The sequence below is a fragment of the Salvelinus alpinus genome, chromosome 33, assembly GCF_045679555.1.
Source record: "Salvelinus alpinus chromosome 33, SLU_Salpinus.1, whole genome shotgun sequence".
Lineage (NCBI taxonomy): Eukaryota > Metazoa > Chordata > Actinopteri > Salmoniformes > Salmonidae > Salvelinus > Salvelinus alpinus.
Window position 1 is genome coordinate 12,131,423 of NC_092118.1, and position 13,159 is coordinate 12,144,581.

A 13,159-nucleotide genomic window follows, 5' to 3' on the forward strand; every position below is an offset into this window, starting at 1 on the left:
AAAAGAAAGTTAGGCTGGTAAAAGGAGTAACACCAGCTTGAAACACATACGTGATAGCTAGAATTTGTAGATATATTCACAGATATTTTCTCTTTCTCTCTCTCTCTCTCTCTCCCTCCCTGTCTTCCTAGGGGTTCTGGGATAAATCTATATGGATCGTGGACCTAAGTATCTAGATTGATGTTTACGCTCAATAATAGAATGTGTTAAGTTGGACTAGTTTACCCATCCTTGGGAAAGATGAGCAGCTTGTGCTTTGGCCTCTGCCTTTGTCTAAGTGATCTATCTAATCACACACGTCCACAGTAGCCATTAATCTGTGATTTTTCAACAACAAAAAAATACAAAATACAATATTAGAATACCTCCTGAAATGTCCCCTTTGCATACAGTACCCCAGTCAACAGACAGTTTTGCAACATTAAAGCCAATTTTTTTTTTAAGCGTTTATTAGCATTTGGATTTATAAATGTGCTGCACATTGTGTCAAGACTGTTTCCTTTTGATCTGCAAAGGAGCACAAAATTACAGCCATGTCATTTTTGTAGACAACAGCTTAACACAAACAGGCAACCACCCATCAATCACGTGTTCTGAAGCATGGCATTGTGTTATTTAGCATTCTCCCCGGCGTGCCTAAAAGAGTGGTAAATATCTGCAGTGCTGCTGTGGGTTGACTCCAGAACTTTGGGGGGGGGGGGGGGGGAGATGTCGGGAGGATGTGGGGTGGGGGGCAGTTACTGAAGGAAATATGTAGTATGAGATCTCTCCAGCCCTATGCGGGCTTCAACGATGTCTGTACTCTGACTTTGTAAAGGTCGTGACCTGCTGATCGCTAGTTAGTGCATTTTGGGTCTATGTAGAGGGGACCCTGGTGGCTTGTTGCAGAGAAGTGTAAGAAGACCCTGCACCTTTAATTATGATCAAGAGGTTTTCTCCAAAGGACAGAGGCGTAGCAGTTATGTTGCCTCGTAAATCTGCCCCTGATGCCGTATATTGTGTTGAACTATTAATGTATACTATTATACTGCATATTCAGCTGCCTCTTCAGGACCTGATTTGCATAATTGGATCTTTAATGAAACTTGCCCTGTGGAACAAAAAAAAGAAGAATAAAAACACGATAGGCAAACCCCTGTGTATATTTGTTTGGAGAAGTTCTACTTGGATTTTAAAAGAAGGGGGGCTTTAAAAGGGAGTGTGACCTGCGCACCACACACATCAGTGGCGGTGCTACAAATAGGATGAGAAGTGCCTCTGAAAGCTGTACATTCCCAGCCAGGTCTCGCGGGTTATTACTACAATAGCCTGGGGGATTTTAGGTTCTATGTCTACACTCATTTCGTATACTTGTTACACAGGGAAGATGGGTCTTTTGTAGAGGAGCTGCGCCGCTCGGCTGTCGGAATTCCTCTGTCGCAAATATTTTGACAATTCCTAATCAGGAGCAGTCAGATATTAGGAGTGCTGAGTGCCTTTGCTTTCTTGGGGCTGTGAGAGTTTCAAAGCCAGGTCTTTTTTCTGTCCTCTTGCAGATGCGTGAGAATCACTGTGTTTGACTGTTCCTGTGTTCTTTTTAGTGTGTTTGTTGATATGCATGATACACTATATAAGAAATATAGGGAGAATGTTTTCAACATGTTTATATTCTCTGTGTGTGTGTGTGTGTGTGTGTGTGTGTGTGTGTGTGTGTGTGTGTGTGTGTGTGTGTGTGTGTGTGTGTGTGTGTGTGTGTGTGTGTGTGTGTGTGTGTGTGTGTGTGTGTGTGTGTGTGCGTGCGCCTTTACGGGACTTCTGCTGTGTTCTCCAACTTGTTTGTGGGCAAGAGGGTATTATGTTTAATTGGTTAATTAAACTCTAGAGTCATTTTTCCTGGACTTCAACGAGTTGAAGGTTAAAAAGCTACTGGTGCCGTTTTCAAATAAACGTGAGAGTCATATATAATGACATGTTATTTGTCCTGCGTTTGAAGGACCTATCGTTTAAAAGTGAATGAAAAAAAAAAAAAAAAAAGCGAGCTGGCTTTTTAACAGCACAGCAGAAGAGGAGCAATTTAGCAGCACTATAGCACAAGTGGTTTTTATCCAGGAGGGGAAGAGTTGTGAATCAGCCACCAATGTTAAAAACGTATAACAACCAAATGGTGATGATGTATCATAGTGCGAGGGGGCCAAAACACTCCCTCTCCTCCAGAGACATAAGAGTGGATCGTGTGTCGAAGCAGTTTACAGGTTGCCATTAGAGCCATGCTAGGGAGAGAGAGAGAGTGAGAGAGAGAGGTGGAGGACAAAAAATAGGCTCAAGTGCGTTAGCTAGCATTGAGCTGCCATTTACCCAGGGTGTGCAGAACCCCCCCCCCCGCCTATCTCTTTATTTCTCTCTCTCTTTCCCTCCCCATCATTCTCTCTTTCTCTCTCTCTTCCTCCACTGCCAGTGTGCTCATGGGGAGTTTCAGGCTGGTGCAGTTTGTTCTCCCAGGTGGACCTGTATTGTATTAGACCCTCAGCACCCCCTCCCAGACCCCCCTCACGTGTAATTCCTTGAGGAGATGCCTGGGCCTGAGTTGCTGTATTGTCTCCATGCCCCCCCCCCCCCGTGGACCGAGCGCTCCCGCTGTTGAATCTCTCGGTAATGATGTCACAGCGATAGTGGAGGGGAGCAAATGTCTCCTGATTCCACCATTTAACGGCTGGCTGAATTGGCTGATAATGATAGCATTGGCGTCTCCAGGCTCGGAGACGGATCAGGCCCTGTGAATTAGTGGCTCCTAACCAGAGATAGAGAGAGGAGGAGGGAGAGAGAGAGAGAAAGAAAGAAAGAGAGAGAGAGAGAGAGAGAGAGAGAGAGAGAGAGAGAGAGGGGGGAAGAGATGATCTGACAGTAAGGGCGAGAGAGAGAGAGAGAGGGCAATACAGAGAGGGGGGACAGAGAGAGAGAGAGAGGGAAGAAAAGAGAACGAGACAGTGAGGAGGGGGTGATGTACTTAGCTATGTCTCTGGACTGCTTTTGAAAAAGCTTCTGGAGATTTCCATGGCAGTGTTGATAAATGTGGCTTGATAAAAGTCAGTAAAATGTCGGCCTGTCTGCACACCTCTATTAGGGTAGGGGACATTTGTAATAATGGCCAGTTGGAGTCAAACAGAGAGGTATAATGTCAGCTCGCACAGAATATACTGTAACTCCCAATCAAACGTGTATTTCTATGTGAAGGCCTACTGTATTTCTGGTCTATCATTTCAAATCATTGTCTTGGAAATAGCCGCTGATTTATCTGTTGCGGTCTATGGATGTGTATTTGAGGAGCATGTGGGAATACGGTTGCAAGTTAGCTCTTTATTTGTGTATTGCACTTTATTAACACAGATTTATTCGATGCCGTATATATCGTCTGCCTTTTTATAACATTTAAAACTGAGCGCATTAGCCTGCATTTTAAAAACACAAGTTTCCCCCTGAGATGCACTAATACCATATTACTGTTTTCCATGGATGCTAAAGTAAATATGTAGGCCTAAAGGCAAATTAGGATTCCCAGCTTTGAACACATGCTCTTTTGTGAAGGCTGGCACTCACTGGCCACATCTTCAGGTCAACAGTGTCATAAGAGGGAGCAGGGCAGCTTGTTTTTTTTTGTTTGCACAAATATTGAATATACGTTTATTTGTATATTTATGACATGCTCTGCTTGTCCAAAAGCTGGGAGGTACTCGCTCCCCCCTAAAAATGTGGGCTGCGAGTGTCACCAAAGAAGGGCTCTTTTAGAAGGCTCTGGGAACATCTCACATTCCACGAAGGAGGCCTTTTTTTTTTAAGAGACAAGGTATGTGGTCCTGTGACTGCTAGACTTAAATTCACATCGAACGCACGCACGCACGCACGCACGCACACACACACACACACACACACAATCAGTAGTTCCCACCTGCTGTTTTAAAAACAGGAGAACAGGCACTGTGTGGGGAGAGCTGTCAGTCCTGTGTGAACCACTTTAAAAACTGCAGCTCAAGGTGTGAGCTAAATAGTATTTACTTTAGGGAATTTGTCTTTATTTATCTGCGTTATTACCTAGGTGAATTTAAAAGGGCTTTTGGAGAGAATTCCCCTGGCACGTAGCTTCTTTTTTTTTTACCCCTTTTAAGTGTTAAGATGTGCTCGTACCCCTGCCGCAGCAAACCCTTAACAGATCTCCCGCAATTTCTGATGATTCTCATAAATCAGCCTTTTTTTCTCCCGTCTTTTTGTTTTCTTTCTTTTTCTTCTTGATCATGAGGCGTTGTTTTCTCCTCTCATTTCTCTGTTTCATCTCTTTGTTATGTCGTTCACACCAATCGTTGTAATGGGGAGAAAGCTAAGTGGAAGTGCTGGGCCACAATCTTGGATGCTTTCTCCTGTTTTAGTAAATAGGACTGTCAGTGTGGATCAGGCAGGAGCCGTGTAGGCAACAGTATCCTCGCTCCACTCAAAGGCCCATCCTCCACTAGAGTTTGTGATAAACAGAGGACTTTGAAGAGAAACACTCCACAAGAGAAACCAAGTTGTTTTGGAAGAAATGTGCATGTGTCTCTGTCCATGGGAATAGAACACAGTGATAGACTTAGAGAGTGAGTGGGAAAGAGTTCACCCAGGAGGTTAGTCATCCGTTCACTATGTGCTCCTAGAAACGGTGGCCAAGTGACCGTGGTTCCATAGTGCGTTGAACCTGAGCTCACCCTGACCTGCTCTCTGCACAAGGGGCTCACACCGGTCCCTTCACGCGTTAGCCTCTCTGTGGTCAGGTGGTTTCAGACAAGTCTTTGTGTTGTCTTTGTAATGATTGGGTTGTACCCACAGACCTCCAATAGCCTGGTGTGAGGACCAATCCCAAGTTCCTGGAGTTCTACAGTTCTTCACACTGTATTCCCCATGTAGCCACCTCATCATCTGGGAGATTAAGCTAATGATGACCACACAGATGATGTACTTGTTAGAGTGGTGAACTCGCCTGGTGTTGATAGTTTAGGCTTTTTATGTGGGGGGGGGGGGGCATCATTAGTGCAATGAAATATCTTCTCTGTTTAAATTTGCATGATGATGGTTCTGTGACCAGTCATCGTTAGATCAACCAGGCACAGCCTAGGTTGTAGAGAAGATTCATGTGTTATTCCCCAACCCCGCCGTCGTGGGAGGTCTCTGTTAAAACGCTAAACACCCCCCCCCCCCTTCCCCCAGTGACGTTCTGGACCGATCCATTTCAGCGCCGTCGGATTGGGAACGTTTTCCGGAGATTTGGGTGGAGTTTATTCCTCTCTCTCTCACTTTCCTCTGATTGCTGTAGCCTCGGGGCTCTCCAGCACACACTAGATCCCTGTGATTATATTAATGGCCTCCCGCTCTGAGGCGGAGGCAAAGGACCCACAGGATAATGGGCGTCAGCGTGGAGCGGCGGGTAGGGAGATGGATCTCTGACCATCGGGTCGTAGGTTGAAAGGCTCAGGTGAAGGAAGCCGCTCTTGGTCCTCTTGGGCGGGGTGCTTAGCGGGGAAAGTGTTAGTGAGTGGATGCCCAGACTTGCTGGAGTATGGCAACATGAGAAACACATGTATGAAATCTGGAATGAACCGTAACAGTACAATTACTATACTGTAGCTAGGTAATAGCAGACGTTGGCAATCGTTTTCAGAGCTGGCTGATTATAAGCGCTTAGGTAATGTGGATCATCATTTTGCGTTTATGATAGCGACACAGTGGGATTTAATTTTGTCTGTGTTGGTTTCCAATTGTATTTATCTTTAGCAGACGGTATAAGGACAGAACCCAAAGGTTTGTACATACTGTATGAATGTGTGTATGTTTGTGTGATACGCCGAATCTTGTGCGTGCTTTGTAGTTGTAGTACAATGCCTGAGGTACTTTGATATGGGTCATGTAGCTGTACCCCCCCAGGCCCTGGATCGTATCCGGTGGGAGTCCCTCTCCTGCTGGGGAGCACATTTGATCCAGGCAAGGCCGGTGCTAGCATGGAGCCGAGAGGGGTCAGGCCCGTCCTCACTCTCTTTTTCATCCAATTTCCCCGGCTGCAGGCGGCGCGCTCTCCACGCTTTTGTTGTCAGAGGTAATCTGTGAAGTGATCTTAATTATGGAGGTTCGGCCTGTTTTTTTCTTTTTTTTCTTACACGCTTTTAATCAAACAGCGTAGTTAGTTAGTAATGAGGATGAGGGAGGAACGGTGCGTCTGCTTCCCCATGCTGCTGGGTGTCGGGAAAGAGGAATAGGAAGCGTAAAGAGAGGAGCGTACCATTATATTTATTATACCATCATACTGTGTTTATTTGGGACAGGTCAACAATGCGACACATTTTTGATGGATTATCTTCCCCAACAGAATTGTCTCGTTTAATTCTCGAGAGATTTTGCTAATTTACACGAATAACTATTTAGAAGCCAGTCCAAGAGTCAGAAGACCCAAAATATTCCCGAACATGAACCCTGTAAACATGACTTCAACCATACAACATCACCATTCATGTTGTTGGACAAGCAATGAAATGACTGACTGATTTAATGAATAAAGGGCTAAATTGAAAAGACAAGAGGGAGGGGCAGGTGTGGGAGGATTGGTGGGGTGGGGTGGGGGGGGTAGATGGAATCCATTACACATAAACACCCTTAGCATTGATGGGATGATCCAGAGGGATTAGATTGGAAATCCTGATGGACGTTGAAAAGGTGACCACATGGAGGGAGGGCTGCATAATGAGCCCATTGGCAGATGCTCGAGAGTGGAGAACCTCACCGGCCCCCAAGGTCAAACGGGGAGTCACATCCAGGTCACAGGAGGTCAGAGGACAGCAGCCTTAGTTAGAACACAGCGTACTGGAGGCTCAATGTTAACCGCTCAACAAAATCCTGGTTGACTGAAAGACTTCTGTTGACGTCTCCCTGTGGTTTGGGTGCTCGTTTTCTAAAGCTATGTCTGTTCGTAGTAAACTAACATTTGTGTGAATTAACCTTCGTGTGGATGTGACGAAGACAGTCTTTCGAGACTGTTACTACTCTGAACCTATGGGATTTCCGTTAAGGAATAGTTCACCACCTGGGGGACTTTGATGATCTAAACTCTAAACTGTGTATCGTGGTGTCTTGTTTTAGCCGTGACTTTGGCTTTCAGTGGAACCCTTGTGCGACCAGTACCGGAGTAGGACTTGAGGGATTAAGCAAGCTCTGGTTTCCAGAGTTAGGCCTGGCTAATTTAGACAGGGTCACTATGCCAGAGACTGGGGTTAAACGGTGTGACTGTGGAGGTCAACAGTAATTAGCTTCCATATGACCCACTGTGTGTGTGTGTGTGTGTGTGTGTGTGTGTGTGTGTGTGTGTGTGTGTGTGTGTGTGTGTGTGTGTGTGTGTGTGTGTGTGTGTGTGTGTGTGTGTGTGTGTGTGTGTGTGTGTGTGTGTGTGTGTGTGTGTGTGCGTGCGTGCGTGCGTGCGTGTTAGACAGAGAGAGAGAGAGAAGGGTGGAGGCTGTGTGTGTGTATGTTTGTTGAAGAGTTTTAGGAGTGTGCTTGTGTGTGTGTGAACAAAGGGACAATTGCAGATAGCATCACTTCTCTGTAGCTCTCTCTTGTAATTGTGTGTCTCTTCAAGTGTTCCCAATTCACATCCTTCTATGGCCAACTCACATCTTGTCCTTATATTATTAAAGGTGGCCTCCGTGCTTAAGGAAGACCGACAGATGGCCATTTTCATAAATCATGCTTATAAGATGATTCTAGAAATCACCAGCCACTATCTCACTTTGGTTACAGTAGCTTACATTCTTACAGGCCTGTCTTTGCAGGGGTTAAAACCGTCCCTACCCTCCGCATGTTAATTATTATTTCAGAGTCAAGACACTGATGACAACCTACAGTAAAATAGAACAACATGTTAGAAAATGGGTGGCTAACTGTTAAAAAAAATGCAGCAATCCTTTCTTTGCTACCTCCTGTATGTGTAAGCCTCCCTCTCTTACTCTAGCGTGTGTTCTTGTGTTTGGCTGAAAGTTGCTCATAACAGGGTGTTAAATATATAGCAGTAAGAGGGGGGGTAGGGGGGAGATTATGTCTGTTTGGTTGCACTATTCCTTGATGTATGCACCATGTCAGGCAGCCATTGTCTCCTGGGTAAAGAATGATAGTTCAAATACCTACCATCTCTCCCCTGGTGCTCCAAATGCTTGGCTTTGAAGTTTTTATAATCCATCTGTCATCTTCGAGCAGGGAGGGCACATGTTCTGTACTGCTCAATTACAGAATCTTCTTTTGCCAGCTACAATGAGACAGGAAGCAAATAATATGGGCGACCCAAAAGGGAGAGGAGTTGGAGAGGAATCGCTCGAAAATGCTGCATTCCTGGCGTTCTCACGCACTTGATTGTGTCCCTCTCTCTCATAACAGGAGAACAAAGCGTGTTTGTTGTGGGTGGAAAGTCTGAAACGCTTCCTACCGTTACAATTATGAAGAATTTGATTGAATGCTTATTGTTTCAAGGACAGCGATTTCGCCACTTTTTGGGCGAGTCAAACATTCACTATATCCACTTAAGAACACTAACCTTACAGCTTATTAATCAAATTGTATTTTAAATCAAGATTAATCTGCTACAAGAAACAAAGGGTAATATATGTTGGCTTGGCAAGTGAGAAAATGTGCATTATGATGACGCATTATTCGTTCCTTGCACACAGAGTAGTATATATGTCGTCAGTTTGATGTTCATTCTAATGAAGTTTTTTTGCAGTGCATGGTGCTGAAATCATCTTTAATTGGAGAATACTGTGTTGCAGTGCTTTAAAGCTACACTGAGGAGCCTAGAACTTCCGATACCCTCGCTTCAACAGAAAAATAACAACAGCAGCAGTTGCAAATTAGACCTCCGAAACATTTCGGCTTTTAATTATTTTACCTTTAATACCCAACACTGTTAGATCTCTCGGTCTTATTTCATATATTTTCTGAAAAGCCCCAAAGAAGTCTCAAAGAAGATGAAAGATGGACAAAAATTGACATTTTACATTATTTTGTTGCCTTTGAAACTTCAATATGTTGCCTGTAATTGTCTCATACTACGGTATGTATCTTCATTTATGGAGGAATAATACATTGGGCCTTTCTTCCTAAATAAAAGCAGCACCCATCTGCTGTTTGAGCCACTCCTGGTTGCCTGCTCCTCACAAAAATAATACTTGTCCTAATGACTTCCACATATTTTGAAATCTCCCTTTTGAAATTGGTCTTGGCAGATTATTTGCAGGTACTTGAGTTGCATCTGTTTGCAATTTTGCAATGCGGAAGACTTTAATGCAGCGCTCGGTGGGAGCCGAGGAGAGGGGCTATTTTAATCCCAGAGTAACACCGACTATCATTACAATCCGTCTCACCCAAGCTGGGCGAAAAATAGGAGACATTGGAGGGGTCAAGGTCAAGATCTCCGTGGGTCAGGTTTAGTGTGCCCTTCCTTTAGTGAAGCCGCACTGTCTGCCCTGATAACTGGTCAGTCCCCTTGCAGTGACACGGCCCTCTCCAACGAGATGGGTCCTTTATAAAATAAGTGATTAGGAAACCAAAGCTGAACTCATTGTGACTTCAGTCCTTATTATTTCTACCATGTGGCGGGCAGCTGACCGGCTTAAGACATTTTTTTTTATTTTGTGTTCTTTTTTCCCCTTCATTCAACTGTAATAACTTACCCTATTGTCCCACCCAGGATATCAGGACATAACCAAGGCTGCCAAACTGGGATTGTATAGGTGGTTACAATTACATTCATTAGATTTCATCAGGGGTGTTTATGCAGTCGGACGATAAATGAAAAAGACGACCTTTCAACTCCTTTCTTTGTTTTGTTTTTTTTGTTCTTTTTGTTTTATTAGGAGTGAGGGGAGGGCGATGCCAGAGGAGGAATTATGTTGAAAGTGTATGCCTTGCAACTTTTTCCCTGTTGGAAATGTTTATTTGAACAGTAAGCTCATGATTTGAATATTTGTAATCCATGCTTAAATTTACAGGCCAGATGAACTTTTTGGCACAGAATGGCAACCATAAGTAGGATTTTCTGAAAAGCTTTACAAAATTTTAAGCCATTTGCATAGCTTATATAATTTAGAGGCAAAAAAACGTGTTCTGTCTTATTGGTTTATACCTTTAAAATGTTCCTTATTTGTCCTCTCAATTTATATACATTTGCTACTTTACGTCCTATAGTAATGTGCATTTTAAAGCTCAGTTAGGTCATTGAACGAGTATATGAAGACTTCAAAATATGCAGTGGCCCAGACGCTGGAGTGGTTTTCCTCCATGTTCAATTCAAATGAGTTTACTCCATATTGACTTCTAATGCTGAAAGGCCACCCATCTTGTAGGCTGGGCGGTCGTTGAGCCGAGCAAAAAGGAACGCTTTCTTAAATGATGCTAATCAGTCCGGAGGGGCCTGGCCTCCATCCTTCATCAGTTTTCTGTAATTCAGATGTGCTGAGAACCTGAAATTAAACGTGTCAGTGTGTGTGCATGTGTGTATGTGCGCTGCAGGGGTGTGGGGGGTTAAGGAGAACCAAATTAGTGGATGGGAGAAATAACTGAAGCCGTGGCTTTCTCTTGGGCTCCACGTTGGTGAATGTCAAGATGATTTAGCTTCTTCTCTATTTGCTGTCTGCCTGAAAAGTCCAGCCCTCCTAAGATTGCAGGGGTTTCTGCTAGCCATTTGATGAAGGTATACCTTTATTGAGTCAATCAGAGCCTATAGGCAAAGCGTCAGTATGTGTGTGTGTTCTTGTATGTGTGTGTGCAGACGCCAGTTGGGCGAACAGCTGAACCATGGCACAGCCCCCTGCCCCTCGTAGGCCTTGGCAGTTAGCGGTGTGAAAAAGCCCACTCTTTGAGGGCATTATATAGATTAATGTGGTGTGCCTGGGGCTTCCAGCGACACCTCACCAGGGAGGCCGTACGGCAGATCTGGGGGCTGACGGGCGTTAAGGGGGGACCGTGGAGGACTGGGGGGGACTGGGGGGAGCAGAGCCCCGTCCTGGGGAAGGCAAACAGAGGCTTCTGGCCTGGGTATTGGGGGGATTGTGTGGGGCTTGTGTGACCTGCGATGGGCATCATCTGGCCCAGGCGGCTCGTTATAGGACCCTGCTCTCCTCAGCCAAGCAGCTCCACTGTCTGGACCTCTGTTTCAGCCAACTGAGACACTTCCTTTCACACACACACACACACACACACACACACACACACACACACACACACACACACACACACACACACACACACACACACACACACACACACACACACACACACACACACACACACACACACACACACACACACACACACACACACACACACACACACACACACACACTGTATCCCTCTTAAGATCTGTATGTGTAAAAGAAAGTAGAAAAGAACAACAGAGTACTAATCTTTCTAAATTGGAATAAAATCTTGCCTACTTAAACAGCACATGAAGAACAACAACGTTCCCATTGTTGTCTCTCTGGTGATTGTTAATGTTTCCGAATCTCTGATTTCATAACCTCACTTTCTATAGTGAAAATGTGGAGATTTATTATCATGATTTTACCACATTCCATTCAAGATTAGGCACATCTGGTAGTGTGTGTTTGATTTGGTTTATATCAAATTGTGTATACAGTATATACCTGGGAGACATGGATATTTGTGGGTCTCTATATACCTCTCTATCCATGCATGTGTGTGTGTGTGTGTCTATCTGTGTGTGTGTGTGTGTGTCTATCTGTGCGTGTGTGTGTCTATCTGTGTGTGTGTGTGTCTATCTGTGTGTGTGTGTCTATCTGTGTGTGTGTGTGTGTGTGTGTGATTGTTCTAGCAGGAACGCTCCTTAAATAACCTACTTTTGTCTGACAACAGCATTAGTTGTAGAGGTGCACATATGCAAAAAGCTATTTGGAAAGGCATCCTCGTTGCTGTCAGCTTTTATTATGCGGGAAGGTGTCATGTTTGTAACGAAGCTGAGTGCAGATGGCAGAGTGGAAGAAATGGATCACTAATTTTAACAGTGATTAATGAACAGAGATGGAAAATGAATTACATTGGACTATTGGAGGCAAGGAATATCTGCAGTTAAAATGTTAACTTTGTCTGCCAGGCTGGTGTAGTATTGGGAAGGGGAATGAGTGTGTGTAGTGTGTGTAGTGTCTATAGTGTGTGTAAAATCCACACTCGTCTGCTCTTGACTGCCATTCCCCTGCTTAAACATTGCATGTGCTATACACATTGTTTTCACCCCCTGTGTATCACGCTAGCATTAAAAGAACACAATGCTTAATAGGATAAACACAGCAAAGGTTATCCTGTCTAAAAATGTTATAGTATTTCCTGCATGCTCTGGAATCAAGCCACTGTGTACGTCTATACATTCTGGAGAACTAGTGAGGTAGAAGTCCTTCACCCCTTTCCATTGGCCTTTTTGGCAGTTACCGTATGGCCCAAATCTCACACCATCGTTGACCACACCGCTACCCGCCCTAGTACCAATTATTGGCTACGCCATGACTGTTGGGCTGACTCTTTCTAAGACAGGAGAGGTGAGCTACTCAACTCAACCCCTCTCAAAGGAACATCTGAAAGACCCCAGAGTAGCAAAGTCTCATCCATGACAAACAGGATTCTGAGAGCAGGAGTTGTCTCTCTCTGTTTCTTTACTGTTTTTTTTTTCTTCTCCTCTCCTTTTTTTGTTGCTCCCAGTCTTGCGTCTCTACCGGGGCTTGCAGGGTGGGCGGCTTGTGCGATCCTGCATAGTAGGTATATGTGAACTATTTTGAATTTAATTAAGCTCCTGATGGGAAATACTTAAAGGGGGAAAAAATGCAACAACTTCTGGAAACAATGTGAGTGTGCGCAGAGGAGATCTCACGTTACCCGGCATATGCTAAGCACTCAGAAAACATACACAATGCCTTTGGTGAACAAGGTAGGGGAAATGCTCCTGGGAGCCAATTTAGAATGTGACTTAAGGCAAGTGTGCCTTTGTGTGTGCTCACGTGTGTGTGTGTGTGTGTGTCTTTTCCTATTGAAATAGTAGTGGGGATAAGAATTCCCCTTGCAGGCTCCTGGGGTGGCCTCCTTTGAGAACCACATCTGTGCCCCTCTGCCCCAGCTCCCC

General features: G+C 44.6%; 1 protein-coding gene across 9 annotated transcripts in view; it reads left to right on the top strand.

The window, feature by feature from the left end:
• The window catches only part of znf536 (zinc finger protein 536), a 191,812-nt gene that overhangs the window by 4,487 nt on the left and 174,166 nt on the right, over positions 1–13,159 (top strand). The window lies entirely within an intron of this gene.